This window comes from Notolepis coatsorum (genome assembly GCF_963971535.1).
Source record: "Notolepis coatsorum genome assembly, chromosome: 8".
NCBI classification, from domain to species: domain Eukaryota; kingdom Metazoa; phylum Chordata; class Actinopteri; order Aulopiformes; family Paralepididae; genus Notolepis; species Notolepis coatsorum.
The window spans coordinates 43,426,700-43,449,061 of record NC_140172.1 but is presented as its reverse complement, the minus strand read 5'-3'; the positions used below and the strand labels follow the sequence as shown (position 1 = coordinate 43,449,061).

The 22,362-nt window shown below is 43.6% G+C and overlaps 1 long non-coding RNA gene across 1 annotated transcript; it reads left to right on the top strand.

Moving 5' to 3' along the window:
- The first annotated feature begins 90 nt into the window (after nucleotides 1-90).
- On the top strand, nucleotides 91-2,171 carry LOC311233302. The gene is made up of 3 exons (XR_014620022.1): nucleotides 91-797; nucleotides 1,189-1,248; nucleotides 1,442-2,171. It is a non-coding gene; the product is annotated as an uncharacterized lncRNA (long non-coding RNA).
- The last annotated feature ends 20,191 nt before the right edge of the window (nucleotides 2,172-22,362 follow it).

Sequence of the window (22,362 nt, the reverse complement as noted above, 5' to 3'; positions counted from 1 at the left end):
ACACCATTTAGAAGAAGAAGAAGAAGAAGAAGAAGACTGTCGCAAACAATAGCAAGTTAGAGAGATTAGAGCAGAGCCAGGCCAGCTACATCTGAGGGAACACCGTTTTGAAAAAGACAGCTACTGAAATGGAAGTGATGGTGTCGGCTGTTCATGCTCTGTTGATGACCGTGTTGCACGAACGGAGGCGCATGGTCGAGAATCGAAGAAGGCTACTGCTCCTCTTGTTTGCTAGCCCAAATACAACCACACGAAGACATCAGCGATGCGCTCGCCAGCGGAGGTTCTGGACGAGACCAGGTCGGACCTCTAGCTGGTGGGATAATTTCGAGAATGAGGTCGTGTTGGAAGAAGAATGGCGAGAGAACTTTAGGATGTCCCGACCAGCGCTACTGTCGCTGAGTGAAATGCTTCGCCCGCACATTCAAGGACAAACAACAGTCATGCGTTCGCCGGTCGGTGTGGTAAAGAAAGTAGCCTGCACTCTCTACTATCTCGCAGATGAGGGAAGACTGCGAAAGACAGCTAATGCCTTTGGCTTGTCGACACAGGTGACGAGACAAATAATCCGGCAGGTATCTCGGGCAATAACAATACACGTGGACCCCCAATATATTCGTTTGTCTCGCACGGTTTCCCAAGTCCATGAACCGTCCTCCAACTCCATGGATGATTTCGTTGTACCAGAAGCTACAGAGACTTCTGAAACAACCGAACAGGAGATTGAAGACTCATCAGATTCGCCAGAACCAGGGCCCAGTAACCTTGTGGTGAGACAAAGAAGAGATATATTACAGGTAGCTATTATAATGCTTGCTCCAATGTACAGTTTCTTCCCCCTCAAATGTATATACTCTTTGTAAACTCTTTTTTGTTTTTTTGTACTCAAACAGTACTGTATATCTGTAGATCTGGTATGTCATAAATGTCTAGATGTAACCGTACAACTGTCTATCCGTATGTCATATATCTTATGATGAATTGAAAATGGGGGACCCTGATGTAAACAAGACTAAATGAAATAATGTGCAATCAATCAGCCTACTTGTAGCTAGTTTTACACACGCACACATTTAAGCTAGCAAAAAAATGCCTTGAGAACCCACAGGGCTCTAACCAAAATGCCAATGACCTGATTAATGTGGTTTACAATTGGCCTAATTTCTTTCTATCTTTTTATCCCCAAAGGCAAGACTCCAAGGACACAGACAGGATCGCCTGAAAAGAAAGCTTCCTGCTGACACACAGGTAATCATCATTGGTGATAAAGCAGAAATGTTCTGTGTAACGGATGTGAAACGTGCACGGTGGTCTTAACTCGTGATCGGAATATTCTGCCCACAAGCATTCTCAACATAAAATGTCAGACTAGAAACCATGGTGAACTGATTGACTCAGATCTGATCTTAACGGCCATTTAAATACAATTCTGATTCGACAGCTCCAGCATGCAATCGAGGAAGACGTCAAGGCCAAGAAAAGGATCATTGACTTGATTGAGGCGTCGGAGTTGCAGTCAAATGAAAATATGAAGAGGATGGCAAATACCCTGGAGACACTGACCAGGTCCGTTGTAGAAGGAGTTATGATGATGAGACAATCCAATATGCAACATGCACCTCAAGTCTTCAACATGGCACCACAACATGAACATCATAGTGGTCACACACATTATGGAAGCTGCTATGGCCCATCCCCACACAACTCTTCAGCAACACCTGGACAGGGCACATCCCCACACAACTTTTCAGCAACACCCGGTACCTACCTACATACCCTAACTCCAGCAATACCTGGTACATACCCACACAACAGTTCATTCAACAACTCAGGAATGGATACCCCTTTGGGAAATGGTACAGATAGTGAGTAAAATGTGTAACGAAACGGGTGTTTGTTTCCCTTCTTTCTCCCCCCATCCCTCTGCACATTTTAAAACTGTACATTTGAGTAAAAATAGGTGCCTTAACAGTTATATTATGTTTTATATTATATTATGTAAACATTTAAAAAGAAGGGGGTACTGTATAGTTTAGTAGTGTACATAAGAACCAGTTTCTCAGGAACCTAGCATGTCTTTTTTTTTACCATGCATATCTTGTGTCATCTATTTTATTTTTTCAATGCATATTGTATTTTGCACAATATAATAGACAAAGAGTTAACACTGTAAATTGTATATTGCATAGTAGAGTACATAAGAACCAGTTTCTCAGGAACCTAGCATGTATTTTTTTTACCATGCATATCTTGTGTCTTATCTATATATATATTTTTTTTTAATAAACCTCTTGATACCTCAAACATTGGAAAAATTTGCACCGACTTATTACTATGTACTGTTAAGAGTTTGCATTTTAAATTTTTCTTTACTAGTTTGTACATTTTAGACCGCAGTAATACCTACATTCTAATTGTAAACAAAAGTAGATTGTACTATAATAGCAGTCGCTATGCACAAGGGCTCACGGACTAAAAATGATGCCAAACTAGGGAGGCCACTGATACTGGTATGGGATATTGGTTTGATACCAGGCAAAAATGTAATATTGGTAACTTCCCTGATACTGAAAACCGATACCAAGAAAGATACGATAAGATATTCCTTTATTGTTCCCCTTGGGGAAATTCAGGAATAAATCAAAGTAAAGTGACTTGATTTTCTGCACACTCTAATGGGGAAAAATGTATATCTCAATAATTTGTCAAATGACGGTCCAAATCTATACTGTACTGGCCGATATACAAAGCCCAGGTATCGGGCCTGAAAAAGTCACACCGGTGCATCCCTAATTAAAATGAACCTTTTGCATTGTAACAGTACTGTACTGCCTGCACTATTACCCTAAAAGCACAGGGTACTGTCATCCAAACATGGATTAAGCCTAGTCCTACTAGACCGTGTAGTGTTAATAGTACTGTATTTAGGAAAACTATACCATCAATGAGGGCAGATGAGGAATTTCTGGAGAGAGGAGGATGGTCATAACATTTGATATTCAGACCGAGAGGTGCGATGAGTTTAATGAGCAGTCAAGTTCAATGGCCACTTTTCAAGTAGGCAGTGTGATTCTGGCAGACACACGATTTGAATATTCAGGGTGTAGGTACATAGTGGATGCATGTATCCTTTAGTATGATAATTTGTGTAATGTAAATTGGATGTGGGTGCTTGTTGCACCGGGGGCACCTGGGTGTGGGCATGCATTGTTTTGTGGTGTAAATACTGTAGATGTCTGCAAAGCCAGACAGTATTGTGTGGCAATATACATATTGCATTTTTCTTTACTAGTTTGTACATTTGAGTAAAAATAGGTACCTTAATACATTTTAGACAGCAGTAATACCTACATTCTAACTAGTCAACTTGCATACAACTCAACAAAGTGAGCGCAGTGCTTTTCCCCATTAAAGAAACTTCAGAATGTTATCTTTAAAAAATGCTGTCAATATGATTATGTGACTAGGTTCAAGATTCAAGATATTTATTTGTCATGTTACACAATACAACGCAACTCTTTACTTTGCTAGTCACAAAGTCACAAACTATAGTCTTTTAAACTAGAATTAAAATAATGCTAAAAATAAAGACTATTAAAAAAACAAAAGTAGAAAAATAAGGCATGACAGTATTACTACTTTTGTAGGCCTTGGAAGTCGGTCAGCACAACTGTCTAGCGGCTCCCCTTTTGCAAGGAGAACGGGAGAACTCGCAGCCTCTTTCACGGATCCATGAATTCAGTAAGGACCCTCCTGACCCTCTTTCCTTCTGCTGAGATGCAGTCTGCTCTGAAGTTGCGGTCAGTAGCAGGCTGGTTGTCCCGGTCTTGCTGAACTGCCTCTCTGACTATGTGCTCGTCCAACGTCTCACTCTGATTCTGTCCGATTATTTAAATACGCGGATGACACAACATTAGTGGGACTAATTAAGAACAGGGATGAATCGGCCTATAGAGCTGAAGTCGATTTGCTGTATGGTGCAAGGAGAACGACCTGCTTTTAAACATCTCTAAGACTAGCGATGCACCGATGTGAAAATTGTGGCCGATACCGATAACCGATATTAATATTGCTGTTCTGGCCGATACCGATATTTACCGATGTCGATATCTCTGTATAGAAAACACTTTTTTATGATAATCAAATAAAGAGCTATTTTTACTTTTGTAACTTATTTTCAGAAATGACTGATATTTTGAAACTATTTAAGGCCAAAACATGTATAAAAAAAAATTAAAAAACAAATACATTTTTTTTTTAATATCGGCCCTATCTTGATATCAGACCGATACCGATGTGTAAAAAAACAGCCATATCGGCCGATATTATATCGGCGGCCGATATATCGTGCACCACTATCTAAGACAAAGGAAATTATAGTTGCCTTCCCGCGCGGGGAGGCAGTCCACCCTCCTCTGTACATAAACGGCCAGCAGGTGGACAGGGTAGACGGTTTTAAATTCCTCTGCATCACCATATGTGATAATTTTAAATGGGAAGTTAACACCAGCCTCATAATTAGCAAAGCCCACCAGAGGCTCCACTCCCTGCGCCAGCTTAAAAAGTTTGGTGTGTCCAGGGAGGCGATGCTCAGCTTTTACAGAGCCACTGTGGAGCGTGTCCTTACTTTCTCAATGACTGTGTGGTACGGAAACACCACCGTCCATGATAGGGGACATTTAGAAAGAACTGTACGCACAGCGTCAAAATCATCGGCTGTGAGCTCCCCTCTGTGGCCTCCATTTATGCCACACAAATCAGGCGGAAAGGGGAGAAGGTGATCAGGGACCCTTCTCACCCTGCTTACGACCTCTTTAACCCCCTTCCCTCTGGCAGAAGACTCAAAAGTCTCAGGTGCAGGACATCCCGTTTTAAAAACAGTACATATCCCGAGGCTGTCCGTCACCTGAACTCAAGTACAAATGTACAGGCACTTTGCACAACAAGGGCTAGCACCAGCCGACATGCACTTTAAGGCAATATGCAATTTATTTGAGGTACTGTAGCATTTTTTATTGTTTGTGTAAAACTTTTATTGTGGGGATTGTATTGCATGTATTCTTGTGTTTTTTATTGTATGTTTTTATAATGTCTGTACTGTATGTGGCACCAAGACAAATCCCAATCAACTTTGGGCCTCACAGTAGTTATTGAGGACAAAGCAGGCATAAACAACGAAAGGGAGATCATCTAAATTGATGTCCATCGGTCTTCTCAGTGCACCAAAGCGTGCTTTCAATCTTCCAAAAGCACATTCGTTCACCTGTAAGTAAAAAGGCAGTCAGATGTTTGTCACTTGCATAGTTGCAACTAGTATAACGTTATTGGCCATCTCTAGAGCGACTAAAATGTACTGCTTTTTTCAACCTGTAAGCAGCACCTATATTGTGGCTATATTTGTCAAACTGTATAGTTTTAGACATCAATAATGTAGTAATCAATCCATCAATTACCATTCTCCCCTGACACAAGCCAGTCCAAAGTACTTCTCCGTGGGAGTGCTGCCTCCACTTGCATACTCCTTCATCAAGTAGGGAGACAAAGGATAGGCTGGGTCTCCAAGGAGAAAGACTGGGACAGGCTCCTCGTGGTCCAGGATTTTTTTGGGACAGGAAGGGATACCAGATGCGACGCCAGCGCTGAATTGGCCCAGATACGAGCGTCATGTAAGCTACCCGGCCACCTCACGTCCACATCAATGAAGGAGTACTTGTAGTCACAGGCAGCCTGGACATTGAGAGAAAATCGTCCCTTCCTGTTCAAAATCAAAAAGGCACACACACAAAGGAAAACAATGTCAGCATTCTACAACAGCAATCCACTCCCCAGTTAACCTGTTACATGGATACTAATTTCAGAATAATACAACACAACAGGCATCTTTGCTTCCTGTCCTATACTATTGGATTAATAAGTTGATTAATCAAGCACACCTAATGGGCACACACCAGATTTATCAATTAAATTTGGGTAGGAGGGGTGGGTGGGGGACACTGTACAACTGTACAAGCAAAACTGTACATTGGGATATTGACAAGACCATACTTGGTAATTTACTGTACATTGGAGGGGGTTGTGTTAGGACATTTACAGGGGCCAGTTTCGAATTGCAGTCTCCCGTAGGTGTTTTTTGAGAGTGTTTTTGAAAGTGGGTAGTGATTCACATTCCTTTACAGCTTTGGGTAGGGTGTTCCACATTGATGTGGCATAATTGCGAAACGTGTTTAGTCCCTTGTTTGAGCCGAATCTGGGTTTAACATGATTTGTGGAGCTCCCTCTGGTGTTGTGATCGTGGTATTCACTGACCTTTGGGAAGTATTTTGACATGTACATGGGTACCTTGGTCGTGTAGTGTATCTTGTAGACCAGGCCCATTGCAAGTTGCTGTACTCTGTCGTCTACTCTAAGCCATCCTAGGTTGTCAAAGTGGGCAGGGGTGAGGTGGGTTCTAGGAGTAAGGTCAAGCAGTAGTCTGACCAGTTTGTTTTGAGATGTTTGTAATTTTGTTTTTAGCGCCTTTGAGGTGCTTTGGTACCATGAGGTGCAAGCTAGTCGTAGTACCCTTGAATGAGTGCTCCTGCCAGAGTCTTCAGGGTATTCTTGTTTACCAGTGAGGAGATCCGGTACAAGAATCGAGTTCGTTGGTTGACTTTTTTTATTACATTGGATGCCATTTTGTCACAGGAAAGATTTGCCTCTAGGATGGAACCCAGGTAGGTAATTTCATCTTTCCTTGTGACAATATTGTCACCCACTGTAACTGAGAAGCCGTCGGTCTTGCTGAGTTTGTTATTTGAACCGAAGAGAATGGACTCTGTGGAGCGATCATGGAGTAGACGTGTTTTCACATGAGCTCCCTTCTACCGTGCTGAATATACGTTTCTCCCCATTAGTCTTTATTTTGTTTTTATTTGTTTTTTATTTGTTTGCTAGGTCGTCGTGTTTAGTATACATTCGTCAACTTTTTTCGACTTTCTACGATGGCGGGGGTGGAAACCAGAGCCAAGAAAGAATTAGGCACGACACCGACACCGCCGAGCATGGCCGTACCGTCTCCCGCTGTCGGGGAGTTAAGCGAAGCTGTGCTCTTGGTCATGACCAAGCTACACGCAGACTCTGAGACACGCATCGCTGAAGCACAGAAGAAAGTACACGCAGACTCTGAGGCACGCATCGCTGAAGCACAGAAGAAATTGTTGGCGGATTTCTGTATCAGCCTCCGTCGTGAGATATCAGAAGAAATACGGCTGGCGGTAGTCCCGCTGACAGACAAGATGGAGACGATTCACGCTGCCTCATCGGCTAATGCTAACGAACTAGCCATGCTAACGACGGAGGTATCATCACAATGTGAGAAGATGGCGGGTCTTGAATCCGCCCTGCTGGCTAGGCAGGCTGAAGTCAACAAACTACAGTCGGCGATGGAGGAGATGCAGTCCCGGGATAGACGCCACAACGTCAGGATTGTTGGAGTACCGGAGACCAGCGGTGAAGGCCGTCTCTCTGAGACCATGCCCGAACTGCTGCAGAAGATACTAGGGACGGACGTCCTCCCCTCGCCTCCTATCTGTGAGTCGGCCTATAGAGCGGGCAGGTTTTCTCCCGGCGTGAACAAAGAACCGAGGCCCATCATAGTCAAGCTGAACAGACTCCAACAGAGAGAAATCATCATGCGGTCGGCTCGTACCAGAAGGGGTACTCTGAGGTTTGGCGATCACAAAGTGGCCATTTTCGAGGACTTTACACCGGAGGTTCAAGCTCAGAGAGCCGAGTACAAGGTGGTCCTGACTAAGCTATGGAGACTAGGCCTGAGGCCCACGTTATTCGCTCCCGCGAAACTATCTGTGTTGGAGAAGGTCGGTGGTCAGCGTTTGTTTTGGTCGTTGGCTAAAGCGAAGGAATATCTCGCGAAGACACCCGAGTCTGTTGCTTGATATCTATGGAGGGTGAGTGACTTGGCGGTTTGGGCCTATATACATTGATTAGGTCGACTATTCACAAACACTTGCTGTCATGCCCAGACATGCTAACTGTCCTCTGCCCATCCAACTAGCGGGGCTTCCCAATGACTTCTGTTACTTGCTAAAGCTGACCTCATGGTCGTACTTGTGTATCGCCTCTTTGGAAGCTAACGAGCTAGCTGAACAATGTACATAGTAGGCTAACGTGCTATCCGGATTCGTCACTAGCTTACGCGCTAGCCTCGGGCTAGCCAGCGGGCTTCGACTATGGTCTGCGCTGAGACATTCGTTAATGGTTACGTATTTTGGTTGCTGTTGCTGTTCAAAGGGACATTGGTTTGCACAGTTCAAGAGTGACCGAGTCCCTAACTAACTTCTGGTATGCTTTTTATTTTTATATCCAGGTTGTTTTGAGCTTTGGTGATCCAAAGTAGATGCCGAGGTCGGTTGAATATGCATAAACAATATTTGATAACAGGTTGGGTCGGGTATGGCTTGCACTTAATGGCTATATGGTTATATGGCTTGCACTATAGCCATTACCCTCTCTTCCTTTTTTTTTTCTCTTTCCTATTGTCGCTGTTTTTATGTCATCTATATGCGCGATTTAAATGTGATCCGGTTCTACCTTGGACTAACTACTGACTCGCCTTAATTTTGTTTTGAATTTTCCGTGAGGCACTTATGCTATAACGTTGATACATTAATATGCAGACTCCAGGGTAGATGGTTACAGGTTGATGCTGAGTAATTATATAATAATTAGTGTCGCTGTTTTAAGGGCAATTGAATGAGCAATTAACCTGTGACCCGAACCTGCCTTGGACTATCGGCTGGGATGCTTTAATTTAATTTCGTATTGAATTTTCCTATATGTTTTAATGGCATTTGAATGAGCAATTTAAATGTGATCCGGTTCTACCTTGGACTAACTACTGACTCGCCTTAATTTTGTTTTGAATTTTCCGTGAGGCACTTATGCTATAACGTTGATACATTAATATGCAGACTCCAGGGTAGATGGTTACAGGTTGATGCTGAGTAATTATATATTAATGGCTAATTTTTCCATTATAGCTGTCATGTTAGGGCCAAGGCTCACGTTGGCTCTCGACCGAATATACATAAAATATGTGATAACAGGCTGGCTTAGGTTTAGCTTTGCTTGCACTTTAGCCATAACCCTCTTTTTCCTTTTTCTATTATTGTCGCTGTTTTAATGGCATTTGAATGAGCAATTTAACTGTGATTCGATCCTACCTTAGACTAACTGCTGATATGCTTTGATTTTGTTTTGAATTTTCCTTTTTCCATTTATACTATAATGTTGCAACATTAATATGCAGACTACGAGGTAGTTGGTCACAGGGTTGATGCTGAGTAATTATATAATAATGGCTAATTTTTCCATTATAGCTGTCATGTTAGGGCCAAGGTTCATGTTGGCTCTCGAACGAATATACATAAATATGTGATAACAGGCTGGGTCAAGTTTAACTTTGCTTGCACTTTAGCCATAACCCTCTTTTTCCTTTTCCTATTATTGTCGATTCTTACATAGGTTATGTCATGTCAGCCGTTGTGCCTGATCAGAGGGACTGCTTCAGGGGTGCACTTTAACCATATCCCCTTTTTTCCCTTTCTTATTTTTGTCATTGTTTAATTGACATTGTTCACACAATTTTGCACAATTAACCTGTGACCCGATCCTGCCTTAGACTATCGGCTGGGATGCTTTAATTTAATTTTGTTTTGAATTTTCCTGTACCCATTTGGGCCATAACATTGCGACGTTGAAGCGCAGATTCGGAAATAGATGGTTGCAGGTTGATGTGAGTTATTATTTAATAATGGCTATTTTTACCATTATGGTTGTCTTATGTTAGGGCCAGTGCTCAGGTGGTTTTCGACCGATATCTTTATTGATTTTATTTTTATTATTATTTGTGTTTATTGGACTAGTGGGGGTTTACTCAGGGGTTTAACTAGAGGGGGGTGGGAGTGGGAAGCGTCTTATTGATCCATGTCTCTAGTGGGAAGTGATAGGAAGATGACCATCCTCAGTGGGTGGGGCATAGGGTGGGGATTGGAGAGTGGGTATAGAGGAACTTATAGTAGGACGGGTGGGTTAGGGTTTAGAGTAGAAGGGGGGGGGGCTGTAGCTGGGGTGGTATTTTTATGTGTTCTATGTACTGTTGTCTTATATATGTGTAAGTGTTCCTCCTCTGAACTCCTGGGATTGACCGTCCGGGCCCGCCGGGATCGGCACCTCTGTACTCAGCCTGGCTGCACGGGTATGTTCTCTACGCACTTATACAAGCTCGACCATGGCTAAATTGAATATTTTAATTTGGAACGCAGGAGGGCTTAACGCCCCACACAAGCGTGCCAGTGTCCTTTGGCTATTGAAGAGGAGAAATATTGACCTTGCTCTCCTTAGTGAGACGCATTTAATGGTAGGTGACGTGTCAAGACTGGCAAATCGGCAATATCACGTTATCTCCGCATCCTCAGCCGATGATAAGACGAAAGGAGTAGTCATAGTTACAAGACGTAACCTTGATATCAAAATCTTGGATGTATGGTCGGACACGGAGGGAAGGATTACTATAGCAAAAGTTGAATTCTTGCATAGGAAGATGGCTATAATAGCATTGTATGCTCCTAACACATTTGATTCAGCGTTCTATAATACAATCACGAAGAATATGTTGGAACTTAATGGATACGCTCTCATTGTGGGTGGCGATTTTAATGCGTGCTGGGATGCGGAGATGGATAGGTCTGGGCCCTCTGAAACGAGCGACCAGAAACGGGCCTCTAAGGCCCTCAGGATGTGGGCCAAAGACACGGGGCTCTCAGACCTCTGGCGCTTATGCAACCCCACCCTCATAGATTACTCTCACCTGTCAGCCAGACACAAAAGCTTCTCTCGAATTGACTATGCATTCGCGTCCCCTAATATGTTTGATAGTTTCGATGTCTCATTGGTTCCCTTGGCTCTCTCAGACCACAAGGGGATTTTCCTTACGGCAACCTTTGGCAGGCTCTCCGCAAGAGCTCCCAGATGGCGTTTTAATTCGACCTTGCTAAAGAACGATGACTTCTGTTCTGAGTTCAGGAGTAAACTAGCTGAATTTTTGCAGATCAACGTTGGCACGGTAGAAGACCCTAGGGTCCTGTGGAACGCATTGAAAGGATTCATCAGGGGTCATGTCACACTATTTGCCTCCAATTTGCGAAAATCCCGGTCAAAAAAGCTAGAAGGACTGGAATCATTATATGCGGACCTATACGCATCCTTGCAAACTGACTATAATGAACGACTAAACACACAACGTAAGATAGTCAAAAAAGAAATAAACTCCATACTTAAACAACAGTCTGAGTTCTTAATACATAGGACAAGACAAAATTACTATTTTCACGGCTCCAGACCTAGCCATCTATTGGCAATGAAAATACGCTCAAATGATCATTTCTCAGATATCCCCTCGATTAGGACGAGCCAGGGTGCAGTCACTACTGATTCGAAAAAGATCAATGACACTTTTAAAGAGTTTTACTCACAGTTATATAGCTCAGAGGGTAATCTGGATGACTCTAGATTTGAATCGTTCATTGGCGGGCTTGAGATACCCCACATTTCTGAGGAAGAGGCCAAGGAACTGGGGAGACCGATTACTCTCGTAGAATTGAGGGAGACTATTGTTGAAATGCAGAGGGGTAAGGCGCCAGGCTGGGATGGTATTCCACCCGAAGTGTATTTAGCTTTCTGGGACCAACTGGGTCCATTGATGCTCGATATGATCAATTACGCTATCGAACAAGGGGAGTTCTCAAGAGATGTCAATATGGCGTTGATTTCTTTACTTCTCAAAAAGGACAAAGATCCCAATGATTGTGGTAGCTATAGACCCTTGAGTCTTCTCGGGGCCGATTTAAAGGTGTTTGCCAAGGTGCTGGCCCGTCGCCTGCAGAGATTTATGTCTATATTGGTACACTGCGATCAAACTGGTTTTATCCCGGGGCGTCTGGCTGCAGATAATCTTAGGAGGCTGTTGCATGTAATCGATAACAGTAAAGACAATACAACTCCATCCACAGTTCTGTCTTTGGATGCCATGAAGGCGTTTGACAGACTTGAGTGGTCATACCTGTGGAAGGTACTGGAGGTCATGGGTCTTGGAAAGAGTTTTATTCATATGATTAAAGTCCTGTATGCCTCGCCGTCTGCGATGATACTGACAGGCAAAAACTGTTCCACACTCTTTCCAGTCTCCAGATCTTCTAGACAGGGTTGCCCTCTGAGCCCGGGACTGTTCGCGCTTTCCCTCGAACCTTTGGCTCAATTTATTAGGCAATCGGAGGACATCGTCCCCATAATGGTCAACAATACTCCACACAAAATTGCTCTCTATGCGGATGACCTGCTGATTTTCATGGACGATCCCTCCCGGTCGGCCACAAAATTATTGAGGATAATCGACGACTTTGGTAAATTGTCAGGTTTTAAGATTAACTGGAACAAATCAGCCTGCCTACCTCTTAATGAACTGGCCAAGGCGGTACGACTACCAGCTGATATCCCCATAGTAGAACATTTTAAATACCTGGGCATAGAGATATTCCCCACGCTGAACCAAACTACTAAGTACAACTTCACGGGTACTTATGATAAAATACGCCAGGATCTAGACAGGTGGTCGTCCCTTCCTAACTCCTTACAAGCCCGGGCTTCCATAATCAAAATGAACATCCTGCCTAGGATAAATTTTATTAGCTCAATGCTCCCCCTGCCCCCTCCAATAGACCACTGGCGCAAGGTACAATCGATGGTATCTAAGTTTGTCTGGAATAACAAACGCCCGAGAATCAAAAGGGCTACTACTCAACGTAGGAAACAAGATGGGGGCCTCGCAATCCCTGATTTTAAACTTTATTTCTGGTCCTTTTCACTGAGACCTCTGATGTGCTGGCTAGACCCTGTAGAGGCTGTATCGTGGCGCTCCTTAGAAGCGGCGGCGGTGTCTCCGCTAAGATTGCAGGATGTAGTGTACTCCACTGTCTCTATTGCGAAATGCCGGCTGAGGTATGGACCGATCATAACTCACGTGATCCAAACGTGGCGTAATGTACAGAGGTCGTGTGGGGTTAAATGCCCTTGGCACCTGGACTCTCCAATTTTTAATAACCAGCAATTACTTGTTGGACACAAGCCGGTTAATATTCCTCAATGGCAAAGGAGGGGAGTGCATACTCTGGAGGATATTTATGATAAGAACGGCCTCCGTGCGTTTCAGGACTTAAGAGAATTTTATGATCTTCCCGGCGAGTCCTTCTTTCTTTACCTTCAACTAAGGTCAGCACTGAGGGCGCATGGCGTACCGTGGGCTCAAGCTTTGCAACCACACCCCTTCCTCAGGCTCATAGTGGACAGAACGACATCCAGAGGGTTTGTCTCAGACTTTTATACGCTCTTAATTCAATCCACGTATAAAAATTTATCATTGGATACAATCTGGCGTGTGGATATCCCGGAGTTGGACCCCGAGTTTGACTGGGATGATGTTTGGGCAAATGTGGCATTATCTTCCCGCAACCCCAATCACCAGCAAATTAATTTTAATTACATTCATAGGACCTATCTTACACCTAGGAAGCTATTTGCTATGGGACTGATAACCGACTCTCGGTGCACTTTGTGCTCTCAAAAGGCCACTGGCACTTATATGCATATGTATTGGGATTGCCCACCAGTGGCCCGTTTCTGGAGGTCAATAACGGACAAACTTTCAGATCTGTGTGGCTTAACTATCCCATTCACAGCTGTTACGCTACTCCTGAACGATATAACGACACTACCCGCGTCCGTACAACTGAAAAGGGTTGTCCTAGCGGGTGTCACAGCAGCGAAGAAGCTTATAGCAATGAGATGGAAGGAGCCTGAGAAGCTGACAATGATCAACTGGTCCCTAACTCTATTGGATGTGATTTATCTTGAGATATCCACGGCTCGGGTGATTGGGGTGGGGCAGGCTGGCATTGACCTGTGGTTCGCAGCAGCTGAGAAGGTAAAGACCGCCGTGTGCGGCTGAGCGGGGTTGGGGCGCTTGATCGGGGGGGTCCGGCGGTCTCTGGGGAGGGGGAGGAGGAAATGTCTTGTCTGTCTTGGTTTTTGTCTTGTCCTTCTTAACTTTGGCTGGGGGGATTTTAGGGGGGGTTGGTATTTAGCTATTCTGCGCTATATGTCAATTCACATGCCATCTCCCCAAGGGACTAATATTGGCAGACTGATTGACCTGTCAACCAACTTGGAAGAGGAATTTCTTTCTTCTTACACTTTACCGTCTGCGAGTTTGGCAGTCTTGAACATGTGTAAGGGACCTAGGCTATCTACAGTAAATCTGCGACAACACTCTCATAAACAATCTTTTAAGTCACTCCACTTTGTAAAGGTGGGGAAAGGTTGCCATGTCTTGAAGACCCCTTTTTGTTATTGAAGTAGCCACCTATATTTGATAGGTTGGACGCTGTTTCTTTTTCTTTTTGTCTTATAATTTATTATTCTGTATTATTATTGTTTGTTATTCTCCTGTGAAGTTATGTTTTTTGTTACTGTGGTTATTGTGTTGTCCTGTTTCATGTAATTAATAATAAAAAAAATTTGATCAAAAAAAAGAGAATGGACTCTGTTTTGAGCTGAGGGTTTTTTCAACCTGTAACTTGTCTCGTCCAGAACCTCCGCTGGCGAGCGCATCGCCGATGTCTTCGTGTAGTTGTATTTAGGCTAGCAAACAAGAGGAGCAGTAGCCTTCTTCGATTCTCGACCATGCTCCTCCGTTCGTGCAACACGGTCATCAACAGAGCATAACATCCATGAACAGCCGACACCATCACTTCCATTTCAGTAGCTGTTTTTTTCAAAACGGTGTTCCCTCAGATGTAGCTGGCTCTGCTCTAATCTCTCTAACTTGCTATTGTTTGCGACAGTCTGCCGTAAACATGGGAAATAATTGCGACAGCTCTGCCATAAACACTGGGAATAACCTCGGTGCTATGCCCACACGCACCCACTGAAACCGGGATGTGCGCAAAACTTCACCCTGGACTCCGGTTTTCAAAGACCGCGGTTGCAGTGTAGCAAAACCCCGGTTGTGTGTGGCCAAACAGTGCAACTGCGCACATACAATCATGGTTACATTAAATCCAGCGCTCGTGTGGACGGGGCCTAAGTATCTGTGTCTCCTCCCCCTTCTTTCTCTCCCCCCCAGTCTCTCAGTAAGAGACTCATGTGCTAATGCTCCCACCATGTGAATAACAAACCAAGCCAGTTAAAGGTTAAAGACTGGAAACCATGCCTCTTGACCACATTATTGTCGCCCTATAGCCGGATTCTGTTAACAAGTCCATTTCCCATTCCCAAAGTACCACATATTTTCAAAACAAATGTTTATTTTAATATATTATAATCTCCAAATGTAATAATATCTGTATTGAACACTGAACAAACGGTATACATTTTTTTTATTTTTTATATAAAAAAAAAGAAAAAAAAACGGCCATCAGGCTCCACAACAGTGGGCAGGGACTGCTTCCAGACATCCAACTAAAACTAATAGGAACCCAAGGAGGACGCGTCTATGCTTTAAGCAAGTGGCTTGTCCTTCCACATTCCCGTTTTGCGCTCTGATTGGCCATGCACATTTCTGGTCATGTGACATGTGCACCAATCGTGGGACGGCAAGTTCTGCGCCTATTTCCGGGTCTAACAGCCTGCAAACTACCTAACGCTTAGTTTATCACTGGTTAAGCTTAGGCAACTCTTTCGCAGTTGGTTAAGGTTAGAGTTTGGAATCAGGGCAGGCGTTCTATCGCCATGCTCTAAGACAAACTCTAACCTTAACCAACTTCGAAAGAGCGCCTAAGCTTAACCGTCCAAAAACTTGCCGTCCCATGATTGGCGCACATGGCACATGACCAGAAATGTGCGTGGCCAATCAGAGCGCAAAACGGGAACGCGGAAGGACAAGCCACTTGCTTAAAGTATAGAAGCAAGGAGGACAATAACACCACCCTATGCATACGGCACATTATGTGAATTCTGTATATCAGTTAGTTAGACAGTAAATTATAACACTACCTTATGCATACTGCACCTTATGTGACACTGTGAATACTGTATATCTCAGTTAGTTAGATAGTAAATTATATTGACTTATTTGTTTACACTGCTTGTTTACATTGTTTTTACTACCTGTACCCCCCCCCCCCCCTATCCCCCATGCTGCTATGATGCCTGAATTTCCCCAAGGGGATCAATAAAGGAATATCTTATCTTATCTTATGAGTGCAGACATATAAAATAATTTGTTTACAGTGCAATAAAAATAGTTCTGGATTACTGTTCAACAGTTTAAAGTAGGGATGTCCGATATTATCGGCCGACCGATATTATCGGCCGATATCGGCAGTAAAATGTGATATCGGAAAATATCGGTATCGGTTTAAAAACAAAAAAAAACAATAACAATATTTGTTATATATATATCCAGTGAAATTATTAGTTACCTGAAATTATTAAGTTTTTTGGACGGGGAAACCCTGCATATATCGGTATCGGTTGATATCGGTATCGGAAATTAAGAGTTGGACAATATCGGAATATCGGTATCGGTAAAAAAGCCAATATCGAGCATCCCTAGTTTAAAGTCGTCTTTACCTTCTCTGTTTGGTATCTACAGTTTAAAACGTGAGTCTTCCCTCCTGTTTGATACCCACGTTGACCCTCCGAACCTCCCACTGTGTTTAGCATCTCTATATCATTTAGGGATTAGCTGGTTTCCTCATGGTGGCGAGGCCAGGAAGGGACTGGAGGGGTGGCGTTCCCGTCGCCGTGCATGGCGGTGTGTGTTCAAGTTTCAAGTTTCAAGTTTCTTTAATAGTTGTCATACAGAAGTACAGAATACTTTTATACAAAATGCTTCTTACTGTTGCGCTCCAGAGACTGTGCAAGACAAGATAAGTATGAAATAAAATAACATAGTAAAATTAGAAGTAAAAAAGTAAAAAAATTAGGTCACAGTGTTCAGTTTAGACATATGTACAATGTTCGATGCAGAATAGACGTAGTTACCATACAATATACAATACTGTGCAGTGTACTAATATACAATACTATATAGTGCAAGGCAGAAATGGGACGAGGTGCAATTTAGGTACAATTCACAGTAGGTGTACGAGTTGTAGTGCAAATCCTTTATCAATAAATATAAAGTGTAAGTGTGTTTGTGTGATCTAAAGTGTGGAGAGTGGGTGCTGCAGTGTGTTGTTTGTTTGAGTGCGTGTGGGTGTGTGTGCTGTGTGCATTTGATGGTTGTTGCATAGTGATTATTGTTCGTTTAGCAGCCTGATGGCCTGGTGATAGAAGCTTCTTCTGAGTCTTTCTGTGCTCGCCTTAAGACTCCGGTATCGCTTGCCTGACCGCAGCAGTTCAAAGAGGCAGTTGTTCGGGTGGCTCGAGTCCTTAATAATTCTCTTAGCCTTCCCCTTGCACCGCTTGTTGTAAATGTTCTGGAGGGTGGGAAGCCCCCCTCCAATTGTGCGTTCGGCTGAACGTGTCACTCTTTGTAGTCTGCTACGGTCTTGTGCAGTGCTATTCCCAAACCAGGAGGTGATGTTGCTGGTCAGGATGCTCTCTATTGTACATGAGTAGAAGTTCCTAAGGATCTTCTGACTGACTTGGAACTTCCTTAGGCGCCTGAGGAAGTAGAGGCGTTGTCGTGCCTTCTTCACAACACTGTCAATGTGTGTGGTCCATGTCAAGTCCTCGGATATGTGGGCTCCGAGGTACTTGAAACTGTTCACTCTCTCAACCGGGGGGGGTCTTGGATGGGGATGTGGTGGGGATTGATGTGTGGGGTGTTTGGGGGGCTGGCTGTTCTGGGGGCGTTCACATGCCTTCGAGCAACATTGTATTGTACTTATTGTATGCCTATTCTTATGTCTGCACGTTTACGTTGCACTGCTTTTATTGTCTTTTATACCTATTATGTCTGCAATATATGCATTGTTTTTTATTCTGTCAATTATGCTGATTTTATGCCTAGGTACATTTTACACTAATTGCTGTGGGGCACTCTGGACTACGGTCCATGTATGAACAGTGCTATATAGTTATTCATATTTATTATTATTATTATATTGTAAAAAAGAATGTATGCATTGAAATGTCTGTGTAAGTCTCGATGACATTGAAAATGAGGGTGACCTCAATTGTCCTTTCGAGAATAAAATACAGGTTAGAACAAATGAATGATGAATCTCATAATACTCTCCAAATATCTGTTGGAATCAGTTAATGAGCATCTAAATGAGATGTTTATGAGACCTATGAAACTCAATGGGAAGAAAAATCTCCACTCTCCCCCTCATCTGTCTTCCCCCACCCCTCTCTCCTCCCCCACCCCTCTCTCCCTTCCTCCTCTCTCCCTGGTTTGTTCCAGCAGCGCTGTGAGCACAGCTAGGGGAGTTCGGCCGCGGAGCCATAAATTCAGCCCGACAATCAGCACAACGACCGTAATGAGAGGGAGATACAGAAACTATGTCGATTATCTCTCTGCGGGGCGGGAGACAGACGGGGAGTTTGGACGCGGTCGTCTCACTTGGAGCTCCATCCACTGGCATAAATAGCTGTCTCTTTAGCCTACATGGAAACAGGGGGTGCACACACACACACACACACACACCACCAATGAAATTACACCATACGATTAAAATATCCTAGACTAGAGGTGCAAATGTGGCTGTGAAGGGGTTAACCATTTGTTGTGTGGCCGTGACGGTGAAACTTGAAAGGGTTAACATTCCGTATTGTCGCAGTGAAAGGGTTAACCCTTTGGTAGTGTGGTAGTGAAAGGATTAAATAATGCACCTGTTGAGGTCGCTATGCTAATGAGAACTGTGTCCTGTATCCTCTCCCCTGACCAGCCACCTCGTTGCTCGGTGCAAAACAAAGGCCTCACTTCGTGTTCACTTCACTCTGGTCACCAATTTAAGTAAGTAAGAGGCAGGAATTTGTGGAGGGATAACTGAAGTATCCACTCTAATCTCTAATAACCTTCGACTTCGACCTAGAAAGTATGTGTCCCTGTCTTTTCCTCTCTTCAACACCCACCACCCCACTCCTCCTGTGTCTTCCCCATGTTTGCCCTGTCTGATGTGTGCAAATGCATAGCATATTACACGTTGTATTAATTTAAGATATCCGTTATGACAAAGAATCATGGTAGTTTGATGGTATGTCAATAATATAAAACAGTTTGCGCTCTTTACTCGAGGCTTACCAAGGTGTGTGAGCCAGGTGTGAGAGGCCAACACAATAGTCCGATGTAATCCAAAAAAGTCCTGCATACTGACCCAGAAAGTAGAGGCTCTCTGGATAGAAAGAGTTTGATGGTATGTTCAGTATGTTCATGGTAGCCTACAACTATGGTAACAATCTGGGATGGCCATAGTACCACTTTTATACTTAAATAATACCATGTTAATACCATAATCTAATTTAAACCATTATTGTAAATAAAACGATAGTACATGGCCATGTTTGAAGGGATAAAATTTACTTTTTTTCATGTCTTTTGAATATACATTCTACATACGTTTAAGCAGCAATATCCTGTATTAACTACTACACAGACCAACAGATCAATGCAATTTTTTTTTAAAGTGCAGCAATTTTAGGAATAATATATATATAGTGCAAAGGACCTTTTGTAAACTCAAGCACTTTCGAGGTAAAAGTAAAACACAATAGGGGAGAACGGGGATGGTTGTCACATAGGTAGGTTGTCACATTCATTATATTTCGCTACCAAAAGGCGCTTTATCCCATATTTTGGTATGGACATTTTCAGAATTGGGATCAGAGCTCACCTACAGTATATAGTCTTCTTTGGTGTAAGACAGCTGAACTTTAGGTGAGAGGACTTTTTGTGTTTTTCATGTGGAATTGTAAATATTCAGCTCCTCAGTATCCCTCGCCGCTGAGAGATTGCGCTGTACAGGTGAAAAGATGCGACAGCTGCCTCCTCGTGTACCGGAGGGGACGCATGTAGTCTTTTACCAACAAACTTGCAGTTCCGCGTTCGCGTTGTCAGTAGAGGAAGTACAGGAGGAGAAAGAGAGGGTGTGGGGGGAGAAGTTGGAGATAGTGGCATTTGTGACGAGAGTAGTGAATACAATAGTGATGGTTAGCAGTAGGACAGAGAGGTTAAAGTTAGTAGTTGAAGCAGCAGTACTAGACATGGGTATGAAGGGGTTGACAATGGGGCAAGTATCAAGGGAGTTAGGGAAGTTAGGGAAGAAGGTTGTTGTGAGTGATCAAGTAAGAGAGTTGGGGAAGGGGGTGGTGAGTGTTCAGGAAGGCCAGAGTCAGCCCATAGGAGGCAATGAGTGACTCATAGATTAGGTTTGGATAGGGTGGTGATGTTAGGGATGGGTTTTGTTTTTGTTTGTGTGTTAGGGGGTTGAATGGACTGACTGTGCAGTAGGTGGCGGTGTGCGCCTTTTGTGGTCGCGATCTGACATTGAACCATTGAAGAAGAAAAAGAAGAGGGGAGAATGGAGTAGGGGGTATCTGCAGAGCCGCAGAGCCAGGCTGGACGGGTATAAGTGGTCTGGACAAGTTTAAGTGGTCTGGACAAGTAGTTGCGAATGGGGGGGGGGGGGGGGGGGGGGGGGGGGGGGCGGGGTTCGTCTCGTTTACATAGGTTTGATTGATTGATTGAAAACTTTATTAACAGATTGCAGAATGGGTACAATACAGTACAGCTCAATACACACAATTGTTAAGGGGATGCAGACCAGAGAAAGACTTTCGTCTTGTTTACATCAGGGTCCCCCATTTTCAATTCATCAGGACATATATGACATACATGACATACAGATATTCAGTACTGCTACATCTATACATTTATGACATACCAGATTTGCAAATACAGTACTGTTTGTGATACAGAAGGAGTCAAGAAAAGGGAGTATATACATACAGTCCGTTTTTATGTTTATGTTTGAGAATCTGGTTTTAAGTTTTTTACTGCATCCTAGTTGATTATTGAGTAATTTCCAAAGTTCACGTGGTTTGTTTTTGTTTTCCTCAGTTTTGTCATTGATGAAATTCTTTTTTGCAGTTTTGATCATGGAGTTTACGTCGTTTCTTAGTCTGTTTCTTTCTAGTTTGAGTTCAGTCACGTGGGCTTGGAGTTCACTGCTCGTGCTTTTAGTAAGCTTTGACTGACTTTTACGAAACTCAGAGCATTTTTTGTCTCTGGTTTTCATAGCGGCCAGTATTTCGGAGTGCATCCACGGCTCAGCGCGATTTTTTACCCTGGTGGTTCTTAGGGGGGCCATGTCGTTTAGTATTGTTGAGAATTTGGTTTTGAAACCAAGCCATGTTTCTTCAACCAGTGTACCATTGAGTTCATCTGACCAGTCCAGGCTCTCCAGTTCAAGGTTGAAGGCCTCGCTAGAGTAGGTTTTTAGGTCTCTAGATGTGACTGTTTTGTGGCAGCCAGCCTTTTGTTTTAGTTTTTTGCGGGTACAGAATATCATATAATGATCACTTAACCCGCATGCTATAACCCCTTTATTGGAGATCTTGGACTTGTCGGAGGTCAGAATGAGGTCAATGGTAGTCTGAGTTGATTCACATACACGTGTGGGTTGGGTGATTAGCTGGCTGAGGCCGTGCAGATCACAAAACCTACTGAATGACTTGAAGACGGGTGCATCTTTTCGTTGCATATCCGTGTTCCAACACTGTATGGGTACAAGTTTACTCTATTATTACATGTCTAGATGTAACATTACTGTCTATGTATAATGTACCTATGTAAACGAGACGAACCCCCCCCCCCCCCCCCATTCGCAACTACTTGTCCAGACCACTTATACTTGTCCAGACCACTTATACCCGTCCAGCCTGGCTCTGCGGCTCTGCAGATACCCCCTATTGCAGCAGAGAGCAATAGGGTCCAGCTGCAGCGCCGGAGATCCTCTCACTGGGCAAGCCTGTGGCAGCCACAGAGGGCGCGCGCCCGTATGCGTCTATGCCAAATACAACGCAGTTCGGTTTCCGGGTTCCTCTGATTGGCCACTAAGCCCACGTGACCACGCCTGGCACGCCCCCCTTATCGCCCGCTGCCGTGCTGTGAAGCGGAAGAGCCAGCGAGGCGGTGGTTTCAGCAGCAGCGGCCGTCTTCTTCCGAGGCGGCTCGTTCTTATTAATCCCTAATGTCATGTATGTTGTGTATGTCATAAATGTCTATATGAATTGAAAATGGGGACCCTGATGTAAACAAGACAAACGTCTTTCTCTGGTCTGCATCCCCTTAACAATTGT